Consider the following 17,168-nt stretch of genomic DNA (forward strand, 5'->3'; position numbering starts at 1 on the left):
AAGCACCATACCATGGCCCGCACGTACCGGATCTGACGTCTCCGAATTTCTTTCTGTGGGGAAAGTTGAAGGATATTTGCTATTGTGATCCACCGACAACGCCTGACAACATGCGTCAGCGCATTGTCAATGTATGTGCGAACATTACGAAAGGCAAACTACTCGCTGTTTAGAGGAATGTCGTTACACGTATTGCCAAATGCATTGAGGTTGACGGACATCATTTTGAGCATTTATTGCGTTAATGTGGAATTTACAGGTAATCACGCTGTAACAGCATGCGTTCTCAGAAATGATAAGTTCACAAAGGTACATGTATTACATTGGAACAACCGAAATAAAATGTTGAAACGTACATACGTTCTGTATTTTAATTTAAAAAACCTACCTGTTACCAACTGTTGGTCTAAAATTGTGAGCCATATGTTTGTGACTATTACAGCGCAATCTATTACAAAGTGAAAAATGTGGTCCAACTAAAAAATTCATATTTCTTTACGTACTACATGAATATATAATAAAAAAATGGGGGTTCCTGTTTTAAAAAAAACGTAGTTGACATCCGTTTGACCTATGGCAGCGCCATCTAGCGGGCCAACAATAGCACCATCTGGTTTCCCCCTTCAAGCTAGACAAGTTTCGTTCTTTGTAGTTTTTTCGTTTGACGCTTATTTCATGAGATATTTGGCCCGGTCACGATCAATGGACCACCCTGTATATTCAGGAGATGATACTGTTTTCTCTCGTCTAGTAAAGCCATCAGAAGATCCAGTCTAGTCATCTATGTGATACGAAAAGTGTCAATAATCTCTGAATAAGTGAAAGTGTGCTGTCATCCACATCAGTACTGAAAGAAAGCCATTGAGCATCGGCAGCAATAATCGAGTGACTGTTAATATGTGTTTTGTACGTACAGTTATCTCAATTTAGACACTAAAATGGAAATCTGTAAATGCCAGACGGGAAAGGAAGGTGTATCACGAATACTCTCGCACACGGGTACGTTTAGGCTGAGGCGACTGACCGGAGCTGCACATGCCGCGGTAGATGACGCGCAGCGGCTGGCGCGTGCGGCACGCCTCTCGGCGCAGCTCGCACTCGTTGCCGTAGGTGCGGCCGTCGGAGGCGCAGACGGGCGACACGTCCGGCGAGCAGGCCTCGCCGCAGCGGCACACGGGCCGCCGCTCCTCGTCCAGCTGGCACCACTCCGTCTCCAGGCAGCGCACGCTCGCGCACGGGTCTGCAACACACACACACGCGCACTCCTTAGCACCTGCAGAACCTCCTAATAGCACCTTACAGCTACCGAACTCCGCCCACAGTGTCACGCGACATTCGTTTCGAAACACTGAAAAGCTTCTTTCGTTTCGTTCCGGAACTTCCATGGCGATGTACCGAGACCTACTTACTGGTTGGGTATGCACTGATACCGTTCTGCGGTGCGCGAGCCAAATTCTGAGACGTGCTACACTGCACATTAACTTCGGAACGTTTGCTGCAAATGTCACTAAGAAGCATCTCGGAAATACGAGAAGATCAGCCAAGCGATTGTTCTGCGAACACTACATTCCATCGCATTTCATCATCTTCACATTTCGCTGTATCTGCAGCTTCGTGGCAATGACTTCCAAATTCCATTTGCACAGAATTCGGCAAGATATCCCTCAGAAGGACGTCCAAAACTCTATCAACTAATGACAAACCGAATAACTTCTTGCATAAGGGCTAGATGAAGACCAGCACGTTACTGACTTGCTCAGTTTGTGGTCTTTCTCCTGAACAAATAATCCACTTTTTCTGAAACTGTAACGATTTATTTGTCTGTACAGTTACATCACATCTACCGATTTCGGTCCCATTTAGATAAAATTTTGTTTAAGAGAAAAGCATCGTTTAGAAATCACGAGCAAGTGAGTCTTCGCAATGGGCACTAATCGTCACTTGAAAATCCACATTGACTCAAAGAGGTGGATAAGCAAATATGCTTTGGACGTTTGGTGCAAGTTTTCAAGATCCTCGTCATTAATCCCTGTTTTACTGGTGGGAATCTATATACATTCAAATATCTCTCGTTCCTACGATAAACGGTAATTGGAAAACATCCCACTGGACATAAAGAAGAGTGGTACTAACATCACGGATGTCCCTTTCATTCCACACATGTAATGGCAATCCCTCTTAAGGAAACATTTGGAGACCACTGGAACGGTCGTTCAGGAAGATGTGACGTATATCTACAGACAAACAAATGATTACTTTTTCGGACGAATCGGATGAGTTATTCATGACAAAGAGCTTCACAAATTGAGCAAGTCAGTAATGCGTTGGTTAATCTCTGCCCTTATGCAAGCAGCTATTATGCGTTGGTTCACCTCTGGCCCTTATGCAACCATTTATTCGGCTTGAAATTGATTGTTGGATGTCCTCTTTCATATATCGTGCCAGTTTCTCTCCAATTGGCACGTAAGACAGTCAAAATACCGAGCTGGTTGCAGGAACCTGCCCATAATGCTCCAAACGCTCTCAATTGGGAAGAGAGCCGGCTCCCGTGCTGGAAAAAATAGGATTTGGCCTAAAATTTCACTGAGTGGAGTAGTATTATCTTCAGTGATACGTCCCCTTCGAACTGAGCCACGATGACCAGTGAATACGAGTCTGACGCCCCGGACACCGATCATATACCAAGCTGACTGTCGCCCACCATATGGTCTCTGTTGTCATTTCTTTTCATAGTAGGACAACTTTGGTTGTCCTCCAGGTGTTTGCCAAACTCCACCTTGGCCAACAAGTTCGCCGTATCTCTCCCCAATTGAGAATGTTTGGAACATTATGGGTAGGGCTCTCCAACCATCTCGGGATTTTGACGATATAGTTCGTAGTTGCACAGAATTTGGCAAGATATCCCTCAGCAGGACGTTAAAAACTATTAACTAATGATAAACCGAGTAACTACTTGCATAAGGTCTAGATGTGGACCAGCACGTTACTGACTTGCTTATATTTTCTTCTTTCTCCTGAATAAATAATCCAGTTTTTCTGAAACTGTAACAGCCGGCCGCTGTGGTCGTGCGGTTCTAGGCGCTCCAGTCCGGAACCACGAGGCTGCTAGGGTCACACGTTCGAATCCTGCCTCGGGCATAGTTGTGTGTGATGTCCTTAGGTTAGTTAGGTTTAAGTAGCTCTAGGTCTAGGGGACTGATGACCTCAGATGTTAAGTCCCATAGTGCTAAGAGCCAGTTTTTTGAAACTGTAACAATTTATTTGTCTGTAGAGTTCAAAATGGTTCAAATGGCTCTGAGCACTATGGGACTTAACAGCTGTGGTCATCAGTCCCCTAGAACTTAGAACTACTTAAACCTGACTAACCTAAGGACATCACACACATCCATGCCCGAGGCAGGATTCGAACCTGCGACCGTAGCAGTCGCGCGGTTCCGGACTGCGCGCCTAGAACCGCGAGACAACCGCGGACGGCCGTCTGTAGAGTTACGTCTCATCTACCGATTTCGGTCCCATTTAGATAATTACTTCGTGGTGTGTCGTTTATTTGTCGTAGAGTATATATATTGCGATGATCACAGTGAATTAACAGAATGATTAAAAATACTAACATTGTCAGCCTGCACAGGAAATATTGCTCATACAAGCGAAATAATGTATATTTCAGAATTTGGAGAAAGATTCGTTATCGAATAGGTATAGAGACAATAGTTCAAGAACTCGACAAACCAATGCACAAAATATCCCCGCCTAGGTGTGCAGATCTTGTAGATGTGAAGCAATATTAACGGGAGAATAAAGGTTTCAAATATACGGGGTGTTCAAAAAGTCTCTCCGCAGTGCCGTATGTTTGTCAGCTGCGCGTGCCGTATGATTGTTCGCCTACCTGGGTTACTTCCCTTCAAGTGGACTCTTCCAACATTCCACTGTTTTGTTTATCTCAGCCAGCGTCAGTAGTATCGTTGGTGTGTGTCGTTCCGTGTTGACGTGAACGTTTAAGTTTAGTTCGTTTCTTTCGTTTTTGTCACTGTTAAAATGCTGACAACTGAAGAACGTGTGTTTTTAGTCTAACAAGCGTTCAAAGCTGGCGGTAAATACACAGTTTCAGCTCGTCAAACATTTAATTCAGTTTTCCTGGACACAACACTCCCACATCGCGATACTGTGCGAGGTTTGATTAACAAATTTCGAAGTACGGGTTCAGTGACAGATGCACCGAGAAGTGGTCGTCCTAGCGTTTTGTCTGAGGATAAACTACTCTATATTTCCGATAAAATGTCCATGAGTCCGAACAAGTCAGTAAGAAAACTCTCCCAGGAAATCGATGTTAGTGTCGGCACACACAGCTGTAAGGAAAAAAATTAGAACTTTTCCCATACAAAGTAACAGTCGTGCAAGCACTGAAAAAATACTGATCATGGCAAGAGACTGCATTATAGTCGATGGTTCAAAAATTTCGTTCAACAAAATGGAAGGGATATTCTTATTGAAACGTTTTTCACTGATGAGGCGTGGTTTCATTTATCCGGGCACATGAACTCGCAAAATTCTCGTATGTGGAGTACTGCAAATCCATTGTGTATTCATGAGGAACCACTTTATTCTGTGAAAATAAGAGTCTGGATTGCAATTTCTAGTCGTCGGATTGTGGGTCCCGTATTTTTCAACGAAACAACAAACGCACAACGATAATGCAGTGATATTCTGTACCCATTCATAGGAAAACTTGTGTTAAGTGAAATACTTAACGTTTATTAACAAGAAGATGGTACAAGCGCGCATACAGCTCGCGTTTCATTGTCACTCCTTGCTGATGGTTTTGGTTATCGCATAATTTCACAAGGACTTTGGTCTCCACGATCGCCTTACCTAACACCACCTGATTTTTTCTTCTGGGGTGCATCGATAGCAACTGTCTTTACAAACCGTCCAAAATCAATCAATGAATTGAAAACTGCAATATCCACTTTCACTGCTCCTGTTACAGAAGAAATGTTACATGTTGTGTTTGAAATCATGATTAGACGGATTGAATTGTGTATTCAACAACAAGGGGGGGGGGGGGACACTTTCAACATTTAATGTGAAAATTTGTACGTAAAAATGAATATTCAATAAATTAATAACTTGTATTTCACTGACTTTCATTTCGGTATGTTCACTGCGGCGTACGGCAAGCGCGGCTAACCATCATATGGCACTGCGGGAAGACTTCTTGAACACCCCGTAGTTTAGTGGTCATTAATGCATATTCCAAATTCGCCGGGGCCTTACTTGCAAAAACAAAATACTGTAAAGAAAAGGAGGGGGACGGAAATCAGCTGTCGTTTACAGTCCAATAAAGTGCTCGACTATAAAACCTTGGAAAATGATTTGCAAGATGTGACGGGACATCCTTCTCTAGCAGTACTTTTCCTGAACAGTAGCTGTCGATACTAGTATTATTTTTCGAATTTTGGTCAGGTTACTATTATCACAGATGCTTTTCTGAAAACTTTCATATAATTTTATACACAATATGTTATATTACAAGCTAAAATTTACGAAAAAGAATTACTGTATTTTCGATCTTACAATCGATAAGTACTAGCTCTGAATGCTAGTTGAAATAATTATTTTAGAAACATTTGAAATTACGAATTATTTGACACAATTAAAATTTCTATTATTACTTACGCATTGTAATACTGTTTACGTTGTTTATTTCTGAATTCATTTATCAAATAACAATCGAAATTAATAGAAATTCATTTGGCAAGAAAAATTATAAACCTTTTGGAATATGGTTATTACCGCAGAGTGGTGTAGTAGTGAACATGTCTCTGATGTGATAGGACGTGTTTTTGTATTTTGGGCGAACAATGTAATTTCGGTTTTGTTAATGTGAAAATTCAGTATTTTGGGCACGAATTGACCTCTCCGATTACGTCGCATTAGTGTTCGATGAGATTCATGTAGGGCGATCTAGATGGCCAAATCGTTCACTCGAATTGTCCAGAATGTTCTTGAAATCAGTCGCGCACACTTGTTGCCCGGTGACGCAGTGCATTAGCATCCATAAAAATTGCATCGTTGTTCGAGAACATGGTCCATCAATTGGTGCAAATGGCCTCCAATTAGCCGAACATAACCATTTCCGGTCAATGATCGGTTCAGTTTGACCAGAGGACCCAGTATATTCCATGTAAACACAGCTGACACCATTATGGACGACCACCATCTTGCACAGTGTCTTCATGACAACTTGGTTCCATGGGTTTGTGGGGTCTGTGCCGCCCTCGAATCCTACTTTCAGCTCTTACCACCTGAAATCTGGGCTCGTCTGAGCAGGCCACGGTTTTCCAGTCAGCCTGGCGGGGTAGCCGCGCGGTCTTATGGGCCTCGTCACGGTCTGTGCGGCTGCCACCGTCGGAGGTTCGAGTCCTTCCTCGGCAATGAGTGTGTGTGTGTTGTCTATAGCGTAAGTTGGTTTAAATAGTGTGTAGGGTTAGGGACCGATAACCTAAGTAGTTTAGTCCCATAAGATCTTCCCACAAATTTCAAATTTTTTTCCAGTAATCTAGGGTCCAACCGATGTGGTCAAGATCCCAGGAGAGGTGCTGAAGGCGACATCGTGCTGTTAGCAAAGGCACTCACATTGGTCGTCTGCTGCGATACCTCATTAACGCGAAAGTTCGCCGCTCTGACCTATAGGATACGTTCGTCGTACGTCCCACGTTGAATTCTGCGGTTATTTAACCCAGGGTTGCTTGTTTGTTAGCACTGACAAATCTACACAAATGCCGCTGCTCTCGGTCGTTTAGTGAGGGCCATCGGGCATTGCGTCGTCCATGGTGAGAGGTAATGCCGGGAAGATTGGTATTCTCGACACACTGTTGACACCGTGGATCTCGGAATATTGATTTCCTGAATGGAATGTCACATACGTCTAGCTCCAACTACCATTTCGTGTTCAAAGTCTGTAAATTTCTGTCGTGCGGGCATGACCACATCGGAAACCTTATCACATGGATCACTTGTGTACAAACGACAGCTTCACCAATGCTCTACCCTTTTGTACTTTATGTACGTGATACTACCGCCATCTGTGTGTATGCATATTGCAATACGGTGGCTTTTGTCACCTCAGCGTAATCTAGATGTAGATGCAGAAAATATCAAAGCTGGCGGACGTGTATCCGACTACAGTTCACATTCTTCAGTCCACCAGCTGCAGTCTGAACATTCTCGTCCGTGACCCTTTGTGCACCCCACCGTGCGTACAGCCGGTGGTTCGCGCTGTGCTTGGTGCAGCCAGCAGCGATTCGGCACCCAGCGGCGGCTGCCACCTGTTGCTCCGCGACGCGACAGCCACTCTGGTAGAGGGCCATTTCCTCGATGAGAATGGGCGCCAATATGCGGCCCGGCCTGTGCGAAATAAACTGTCACGGGGCGGCGGCAGCTGTGGCGGAGGAAGCCGGTGGGGCCGTTGACAACACAGGTGTATCCACCAGCTTATATCTGGTCCACAGAGTGCCTTCCAGCTACGCGAAGGCACAGTTTATTCTTGGTTATCCCTCTCTTTCACCAGAAACGACAACACGACTAATTTAGTACCGATTCATTTAAAACAATATACATTTTATTCGTTATTAATATTTACAGCTTTCACCAAACATTTGGGTGAATGCGACAGGAGTGTAATTATGCTACAGACTCTGCATCAGTCTCTACAGATACGAGGAATTTCAGATACGACATTTTTCTCTGCAACCCATAAAATATTAAGTGAAAAGAATAGTTATTGAGACAGTTAAGCCGCGCGGGGTAGCTGAGCGATCTTAGGCACCTTGTCACGGTTCGCGCGGCTCCCCCGTCGGAGGTTCGCGTCCACCCTCGGGCGTGGGTGTGCGTGTTGTCCTTAGTGTAAGTGAGTTGAAGTTAGATTACGTAGTGTATAAGCTTAGGGACTGATGACCTCAGCAGTTTAGTCCCATAAGACCTTACCACAAACTTACAAATTTTTCCTAGGCAGTTAAATGTAGAAAAGGCTACCGAATTATGAACACAGATTAGCTATTTTGGAGAGAATTACAGAAACTAATTACACTTTCTAACATTATTTTTTCTATCATGTACCTGGCGTATGGGTTGGTGCAAAAGCGTTTTTCATCGCCCCGGTTAGCATAAGTCCTGAGTATAGACGTTGACTGTGGATATTGTATAACAGACACAGTCCCTTAGACTGTTCAGAGATGTCACTAAACCTGCCCAAAGATGTAAACAACCATGCATGAGCAGCGCCTACCAGACGGAGGGGGTCCGACAGCTGATCAGTTCTAGTCATTCTACCAGGTAGGAGGTACACAGCTCGTGTTGTCTGTAGTTCAACCATGCCTAGGCGGTCAGTACCGCGGATCGATAGCGCCCGCATTGTTACTATGTGCCAGGAAGGGCTCTCAACAAGAGAAGTGTCCAGGCGTCTCGGAGTGAACAGAAGCGATGTTGTTCTGACATGGAGGGTATACAGAGAGACAGGAACTCTCGATGACATGCCTCGCTCAGGCCGCCCAAGGGCTACTACTGCAATGGATGACTGCTACCTAGGGATTATGACTCGGAGGAAAGCTGACAGCAACACCATGTTGAATAATGTTTTTCGTGCAGGCACAGGACGTCGTGTTACTACTCAAACTGTGCGCAATAGGCTGCATGATGCAGCATCTTTGCAACCACGGCACCGTGCAGCGCGGTACATATGAATCCAACAACATGCCGAATGGACCGCTCAGGATTGGCATCACGTTGTCTTCACCGATGAGTGTGCATATGCCTTCAACCAGACAATCGTCGAAGACGTGTTTGGAGGCAACCCGGTCAGGCTGAACGCCTTAGACACTCTGACCAACGAATTCAGCAAGGTTGAGGTTTCCTGCTGTTTCGGGATAGCATTTTGTGGGGCCGACGTACGCCGCTGGTGGTCACGGAAGGCACCGTAACGGCTGTACGTTACGTGAATGCCATCCTCCGACCGATAGTGCAACCACATCGGCAGCGCATTGCGAGGAATTCGTCTTCATGGAGGACAATTCGGGCCTCCATAGTGCACATCTTGTGAATGACTTCCTTCAGGATAATGACATCGACCGACTAGAGTGGCCAGCATGTTCTCCAGATATGAACGCTATCAAACATGCCTGGGATAGACTGAAAAGGGCTGTTTATGGACGATGTGACCCACCAACCACTCTGAGGGATCGACGCCGAATTGCCGTTGAGGGCCGGCCACGGTGGCCGTGCGGTTCTAGGCGCTTCAGTCCGGAACCGCGGCACTGCTACGGTCGCAGGTTCGAATCCTGCCTCAGGCATGGGTGTGTGTGATGTCCTTAGGTTAGTTAGGTTTAAGTAGTTCTAAGTTCTAGGGGACTGATGACCTAAGATGTTGAGTCCCATAGTGCTCAGAGCCATTTTTGGCGTTGAGGAGTGGGACAGTCTGGACCAACAGTGCCTTGATGAATTTGTGGATAGTAGGCCACGACGAATACAGGCATGCACCAATGCAAGAGGACGTGCTACCGGGTATTTGAAGTACCGCTGTGTACAGCAGTCTGGATCACCAACTCTGAAGGTCTCGCTGTGTGGTGGTACAACACGCAATGTGTGGTTTTCATGAGCAATAAAATGGCGGAAATGATGTTCATCTTGATCTCTATTCCAATTTTCTGTACCGGTTTTGGAACTCTCGGAACCGAGGCGATGCAAAACTTGTTTTAATGTGTGTATATTCTGTTTATAACAGTCTGCCAACGCTGCAGTAACTTTTCGATTACAGGACTGTAGAAATCTGTGATTTTGAGACGAAGAACTCTCGAGCCATGTTCGAAGCGCATTTTAATCCGGAAAGGAAGACGGTTATTTGAGAGGGAGCGGAAAGATGAAAATATGAGGGTGCAAAATCAGATGAATAAGGAGGGTGCGAAATGACTTACCAACCAAACTCCTTTATTGTGTTTTTTTGTCACTCTAGCAGAATGCGGGCGGAAGTTAGCGCGGAGAGGCATCACTCCCCGCAGTCTGCATGGTTGTTGTTCTTGGACTGCGTCTGCAAGACGTCTCAGTTGTTGACAGTAAATGTCAGGAGTGACGGTTGTACCTCGGGGAAGCAATTCGTGGTAAACCAACCATTGCTGTTCCACCATATGCATAACATTACCTTTTGTTAATGCACGCACGTCTAATGTTAGCATAAAGGCACCATTTCTTGTCACCGGCAACAACAAAGGATAGGAATGGTAGGTCGGTGTTGTTGTTGAAGACGAGCAACCAGAGAAGCACATTCGGCTTCCGCTGACTTTTGTGATTTTGGCTCAGAGCATGCGATACCCATACAACCGCTTTTGTATCTTCCCCACAGCATGCAAATGTCGCATGATGGTGGAAAGATCACAGTTCATCACATATGCTAGTTCTCCAGTACAATGACGTGAATCATACTGGATTAATGCTTTCAAACGAATGTGTAGAGTCATTAACGTCAATAAGATCCTCCTTAAAACGAGAAAAAATTTTCTTGCCTTGTTCTGTCCAGTGGCATTATTCCCATACTCGGCGTGAATGTTTCTTGCTGCCTCCGCTATGTCACCCTTCTATTATACTTAGACAGAAGAATATGTCGGATATGTAGCGATTTCTGCACCTGACACTTCAATTTCTAGGGTCCACAGGTACACTCACTATCTCCAGGCGACAAAATGACGCTACGTAAACTCAGGTAGTTACAATAAGCTACTAATAATAAATGACAACTGATGAATTAACCCATAGAAACCAGAGTAACAATATGAAAAACGAAAACTCTACGAACTTATCCGCCAACCTAATATTTAAGCCATCTGAGTAAAAATCAATTAAAATAAAATTTTTGTCACTTTCAGTTACGGAGCTAGAAGTGTTGTAACTTTTAGGCGTGGCTGCAACATGCTGTACGTAATTGACTGTGCTCAGAAGGATGTGATGTTGGAATGTTGATATAGGTGAGGTGTTGAAACATGAATGCACGACTGAGTGCGCCTTCTAAACGACTTGCGGACGAAATATAAAGCTTCTGATACACGTAACGAGAAGTTTACTCTCTGCGCTGTTTGAAGTCATTTGGGACTGTGGGTTCGGTGACACTAACACGATGCTTTAGATATGCCCATAAACAGAAATCCACTGGTGTTAGCGAGCGTGCAGGTCATTCCTAAGGATCATGGCCGGCGTCCTAACTAGTTTCCAGGAGACCAGTAGATCTTACGATGACCTGCAGTGTTTAGCCACCTCTATGTCTTTACCTGACATATTACTGTAACTAAAACGGCTCTTTTCAGTGCTCCGAAGACTTGAAAATGACATCTTCCACAGCAAGCAAACAAGTTATAATAGGAAAAGCACCAAATACGAAAAGACGTTAATTACCGACATCCTGTTTCCTGTCATTTTGTTATAACAAATCGAAGCAAAAATGCCGCGCTTTCGGTTTATATTAAATGTCCCGCTACTTTTAAATGGCCTATAATCATTGCATGTCAGTTACAAATTGAAAGCCTCGAAATACAGACTTCATCCACAAGGGACTTAGGCCAGTATGGCATTTCCTGTTTTACACTTGGGACGTATATAGCGATCGTGCAGCTCATCGGCCACGTCCTTCTCCGAGCTGCAAAATACTAAAACGTCTGATTCTGGGTTTCATGTTTGGAATAAACCTGAGAATCTACTTTATTCTCGGAATTTCGGGGAAGATTCTCAGAATCGCATGAATAAAGTGAGCCAGAGAACATATTTCGCCTAATAATGCACTCACCTTGAGTAAAAGTCTGAGGGGAGTTGCTCAACGGGAAGAACATTCTCCGGTTTTGTATGAGCAGAACTAGACAAGTTTCCCACAAGCAGATAAAATTCTCTGTTTCTTGAAGTGAGTTCTGTAGCATACTTCAAGCTCAGTATTTTTGCTGAGATTAAGTTTTACTGAGATTTTTGCTAAAAATGGCAGAATTTATGTTGCTCGGAAGGCAAAACGGATATACTTAGCCCAAAGAAATACTGAAGACAGAAACTATAGAAGTTTATACAGGTTTAAGAATAAAAACATTATTTGGATTACTTCTTTCCCGAAGATTATGAAGGACGAGCGGGCGATCTTTCAGACGAAGCGAAAATGAAAACATTTTCTGCGCTATTTGGCAGACCCAAGTTTTCAGACTGAAGGAGAAGATCTAGGTGTACATCAAACAACTGTGTAACTGACATTTTCAGATGTTCTTCATCATATTTTCTCACAGCATAAATCATATTTTTTGTGCTAGAAGTAAGTGTAAGGATCAAAAAAGGTTATAACTGGATTATTACAAACATAGCGATGTGCTGATTGTAACGAAACCACGAGGGCTACCGTTAAAGTATTTGACACGTGATCGGAGCTTTATGCATCATATTTAACCAAAACCATCTCTTGTTAGAAAACTCTGACAGAGTTCCTGTTTGGAGTGGGCGAAAATGCGACGTGTCCTTGTGTTACCTAGCTTCAATAACAATAAAAGCTTCCCAGAGTTCGAAATTTATTTCCATAAACTGTCCGTGTGTCACCTTAATGATTTGTTGCCACTCATAAAACTAAAATCGAAATGGAGTGTCTTTCTTCCGAAACACACTGTTGCAACATCCATATTTGTACACTGAATAGTTTGCCTATTTGTGCGAGTTGAATGAAATGTAAGATTACACTTGTATTATGTGTCGGACGCCGCAGACGACAAAAATCGAGAAACTTTCTCAAGGAGGGGAGGTAGTAAGTAAGAATTCTCTCGTGCGAAACTGAGAACTTTTCCAGGGAACGTAGTCTTGCTGAGATTCTTCTCCGCAGAATGATCCCTTTTTTATTCATACGATCCATTATGTAACATCCAGCACGACGGCAAATCAACACAACACCACAATGTTCACATACGGACACTTCCATGGCTATTGTGGTTCAAGGGGAAATGGAGAAACTATGTATGCGTGTTAAAGCTACGACACAAATGAAGCACAGAAAGTATTTGTACTGGGATTTTACGCGGCGTATGCCGAAAGTAAGATCCGATCGGTAGTGAAATGGAAACTACAGTGAAAATCAAAAGTGTTTTATTTGCAATAGTTATCCACCCTTTCCAGCAACATCCCTACATAGTTGCTGCTCCGTCTGAGACATTTGTCGTAGCGTTGTACCAACACTCCAATACCATCGTTATAGAAGGCAGCCGCTGCACTTTCCATCGATTCTCTACGCTGAACTGCAGTTCGTTGTCTGTGCCAAAACGTTCTCATTGTCCCTGCAGAGTGCGACCGAGAACTGCCATGAAGAAGGAAATGCATGACTTACGTTGTGTGGGCTGCATCAAACCAGGCGGAATCTCTCACAGACACTCATACTTGGTGGGAGACATCTTTACGTGCTCACTGTGAGCTCAGAACTGGAAAGACGGAAGTGAGGCGATCAACGGGCTTACTAGAGACACAGTCCAACGCACCTATCAAACCTTTATCAGATATTTGCTGTGGTTTCCATTTCGCGACCGATCGGACCTTACTTTCGGAATACGCCACGTATTATTTCTCAATCGTGAATGGAACAATAAGTCTTACGTACATTCTCAAATCTGTCAGAATGCCTCAAAGGGCCACTCTCTGCTTACTATCAGACAATGTCGCATTGTCAGCACTTGTCAGAATGGGGTTCCCTGTCGAAGTGGCTTATACCATAGAGACGTCATTTGGACATTAACATATTGTTGTGAGACACAAAACTTCGAACTTATGCCTCGCAGCGGTCGCCAGCAGTCAACATCGTAAATAATGACCAGTTCCTACAAATTACGGTTCATGGTTACCTCAAAGAAACAATGGGAAGTATTGGTTTCGTAGGCAAGCTATAAAAAGCATATAAAAGCACACAAAAATAATAATAAAAGTTGGCGTCTCGTAGACTTTCCCGGCGTAATAACTGCTGATATTCTTCACGGGTTTGCAGCCGGATCATGTCGTCGTCCAGACACAATATTTCGGTGGACCAGCTGGCCGCTATCTTCAGGTGAGTTAATGCTCGTGCACTGCCTCGCCGGAACTGAATTCCAGCCACAACGACGGAAACCTTTATACACCACGGACAGAGCACCGCGCGTGCGCGAGATGATGGGCAGCGCCTCCTGGCGGCAAGTAGACACGCAGCGCGCCGGTGGGAAAAGAGCGAGTTGAATGAATTGTAAGATTACAGGTGTATTATGTGACGGATGCCGCAGACGACACACACTGAGAATCTTTCTCAAGAAGGAGGGGAGGTAGTGAGTAAGAACGATTAATCGCAACAGCACTAGTTAGAAGAATCCAACGACCGAAAAAAAGACCGTTGTTGTTTAATGTCGGAAAAAATCGATTTCCATATCTTACTTAGAGGAAAACCTTTATCCCTGTTAATAATATTACTTGCTAATCTAATTTCAATGAATTCTTTAGAAACGCATTCCCAATAGCGAGAAGCAGGAGAGATCAATTGTGTCTTGTCATACATCATCCTGCGTCCTTCGTTAAGGCAGTGTTCCGCCACTGCCGACTTCTCAGGCTGGAATAACGGAGTGAGCCGATGATGTTCCACACACCGGTCCCGAATAGTTCGAATAGTTTGACCAATATACTTCTTTCCACAGTGACACGGAATTTCATAAGCCCCGGGCTTCCTCAAGCCCAAATTATCTTTAACTGAGCCAAAAAGGGCTCTATAGTCTTGGCCACCGGCGTAAAAATACTTTTAATATTATATTTTTTTAAAATTCTTGAAATTTTGGATGATATACTTCCCGCAAAAGGTCAATAAGCAACAGCTTCAAAAATATGCTCTATTGGCTCGTGTGGCGGACCAAACTGAAGAGCACGGCATATTTGTTGTTCCGTATATCCATTCTGTTTAAAAACAATCTTCGGATGATCAAGCTCTTCCTTTAAATGTTCCTCGTCAGAAATGGCATAAGCTCTTTTCACCAGAGTCCGCAAAACTCCACTACGTTGGAGTGGTGGATGACAGCTGGCCGCATGAAGATAGCGGTTAGTATCTGTAGCCTTCCGATACACACTGTGACCAAAAGTCCCATCGTCCCTTCTTTGAACTAAAACATCAGGAATGGAAGTTTATCATCACTTTCAATTTCCATAGTAAATTGAATACTCGGATGTAGACAATTAAAATGATCTAAAAAACGATTTTAAGCATCAATTACATGTGGCCAAGCAATAAAAATGTCATCAACGAATCTCAAAAAACACTTTCGTTTAAGAAACGAAGTTTTGAGTGCCATGTCCTCAAAGTCTTCCATAAAAAGGTTGGCGACTATGGGGGAGGATGGACTCCCCATAGCCACGCCGTCAGTTTGCTCAAAGTTTTGCGGACCTTAATGAATGTGTGACGCTGCAGCGCAATTTGACCGCGCAGCTGGCATCGACAGTATACACGGGGCATTTCGATGCCAGGGCAGGCAGCTCTTTGCGAATTTGTTTACGTGTGCGTGCGTAGCTGGCATGAACAGTATGGCTAATTTGGTCCTGAGCACTATGCGACTTAACATCTATGGTCATCAGTCCCCGAGAACTTAGAACTACTTAGACCTAACTAACCTAAGGACAGCACACAACACCCAGTCATCACGAGGCAGAGAAAATCCCTGACCATGAACAGTATGTAGGGGACATTTCGATGCCAGGGCAGGCAGCTCTTTGCGAATTTGTTTACGTGTACGTGCGTAGCTGGCATGAACAGTATGCAGGGGACATTTCGATGCCAGGCAGGCAGCTCTTTGCGAATTTGTTTACGTGTACGTGCGTAGCTGGCATGAACAGTATGCAGGGGACATTTCGATGCCAGGGCAGGCAGCTCTTTGCGAATTTGTTTACATGTATGTGTGTAGCTGGCATGAACAGTATGCAGGGGACATTTCGATGCCAGGGCAGGCAGCTCTTTGCGAATTTGTTTACGTGTACGTGCATAACTGGCATGAACAGTATGCAGGGGACATTTCGATGCCAGGGCAGGCAGCTCTTTGCCGATTTCTTTCGGTGTACCCAGTTGACAAATGCATAGGCAGTGTATGAGGATGTCAGAGAGATGCATTTGAGAAAGGACGTGTGGTTGGGCTCAAGAAGCCGGTTGGAGTAACCGGAAAATCGCTCGACATTTGAATAGGAGCGATGCCACTATTCGACGATGTTGGCAGGAATGGGTGACCAGGGCTGTACACAGTGTCAAGAACGAAGCGGTCGACCTAGAGAGATGACAGAACCCGAGGAAGCATCAAACATCAGAGATCCTCTCAGAGCCAGGGATTCATCATTATCATCGATCCGGCGTGCAACTGGTGCTTCAGTGACTGCAAGAACCATATTTTTAGGTGGTCATAGGAAGTGAGCTGAGCTCATAGTGCCCCTTTCGCTGACTACCACCAACAAGCCAGTCTTCAGTGGTGTCCGGCACATTCGACCTGGTATCTCGTTGACTGGAGTAGAATTATCTTCATAGATGCGTCCACCTTGGAACTGACCCCATATGACCAGCTCAAGACGTGTCTGGAGGCTCCCCGGACAGCGATGGGATACCAACATGATTGTCGCCCACCATGCGGCCAGACAAACACGGTTGATGATCTGGGGTGCCATTTCGTTTCATAGCAAGATCATTTTGGTTGTCATCCACGGCACTCCTACAGCGCAGCGTTACGTCGACGATATTTTACGCCCAGTTTTGTTGCCCTTCTAGGCGAGAATTCCTGGACTTACCGTCGTATTTGTCAAACCCTACCTTGGCCCGCAAGTTCGCCTTATCTCTCCCCAACTGTGAACATTTGGAGCATTATGGGGGATTTCTCCAACCAGCTCGGAGTTTTGACGATCTACCGCGCCAGTTACACAGAATATGGCACAATATCTCCCAGGAGGGCATCAGTCAGCTCTATTAATCAACTCCAAGCCTAATAACTGCATTTATGTGGACCAGAGGTGGATCAACGCGTTATTGACTTGCTCAATGTGTGAAACACTTATTCTTGAATAAATCATAATTTTTTTTCTGAAATTAGTCAGTTATTGTCTGTACATCTCATCTACCGATTTCCGTCCCATTCCGATAA

At 44.4% G+C, this 17,168-nt stretch overlaps 1 pseudogene; it reads right to left on the minus strand.

The window, feature by feature from the left end:
• LOC124594029 overlaps positions 1-17,168 on the minus strand; it is a 352,828-nt pseudogene that overhangs the window by 320,952 nt on the left and 14,708 nt on the right.

Source organism: Schistocerca americana, chromosome 2 (assembly GCF_021461395.2).
Source record: "Schistocerca americana isolate TAMUIC-IGC-003095 chromosome 2, iqSchAmer2.1, whole genome shotgun sequence".
NCBI lineage: Eukaryota > Metazoa > Arthropoda > Insecta > Orthoptera > Acrididae > Schistocerca > Schistocerca americana.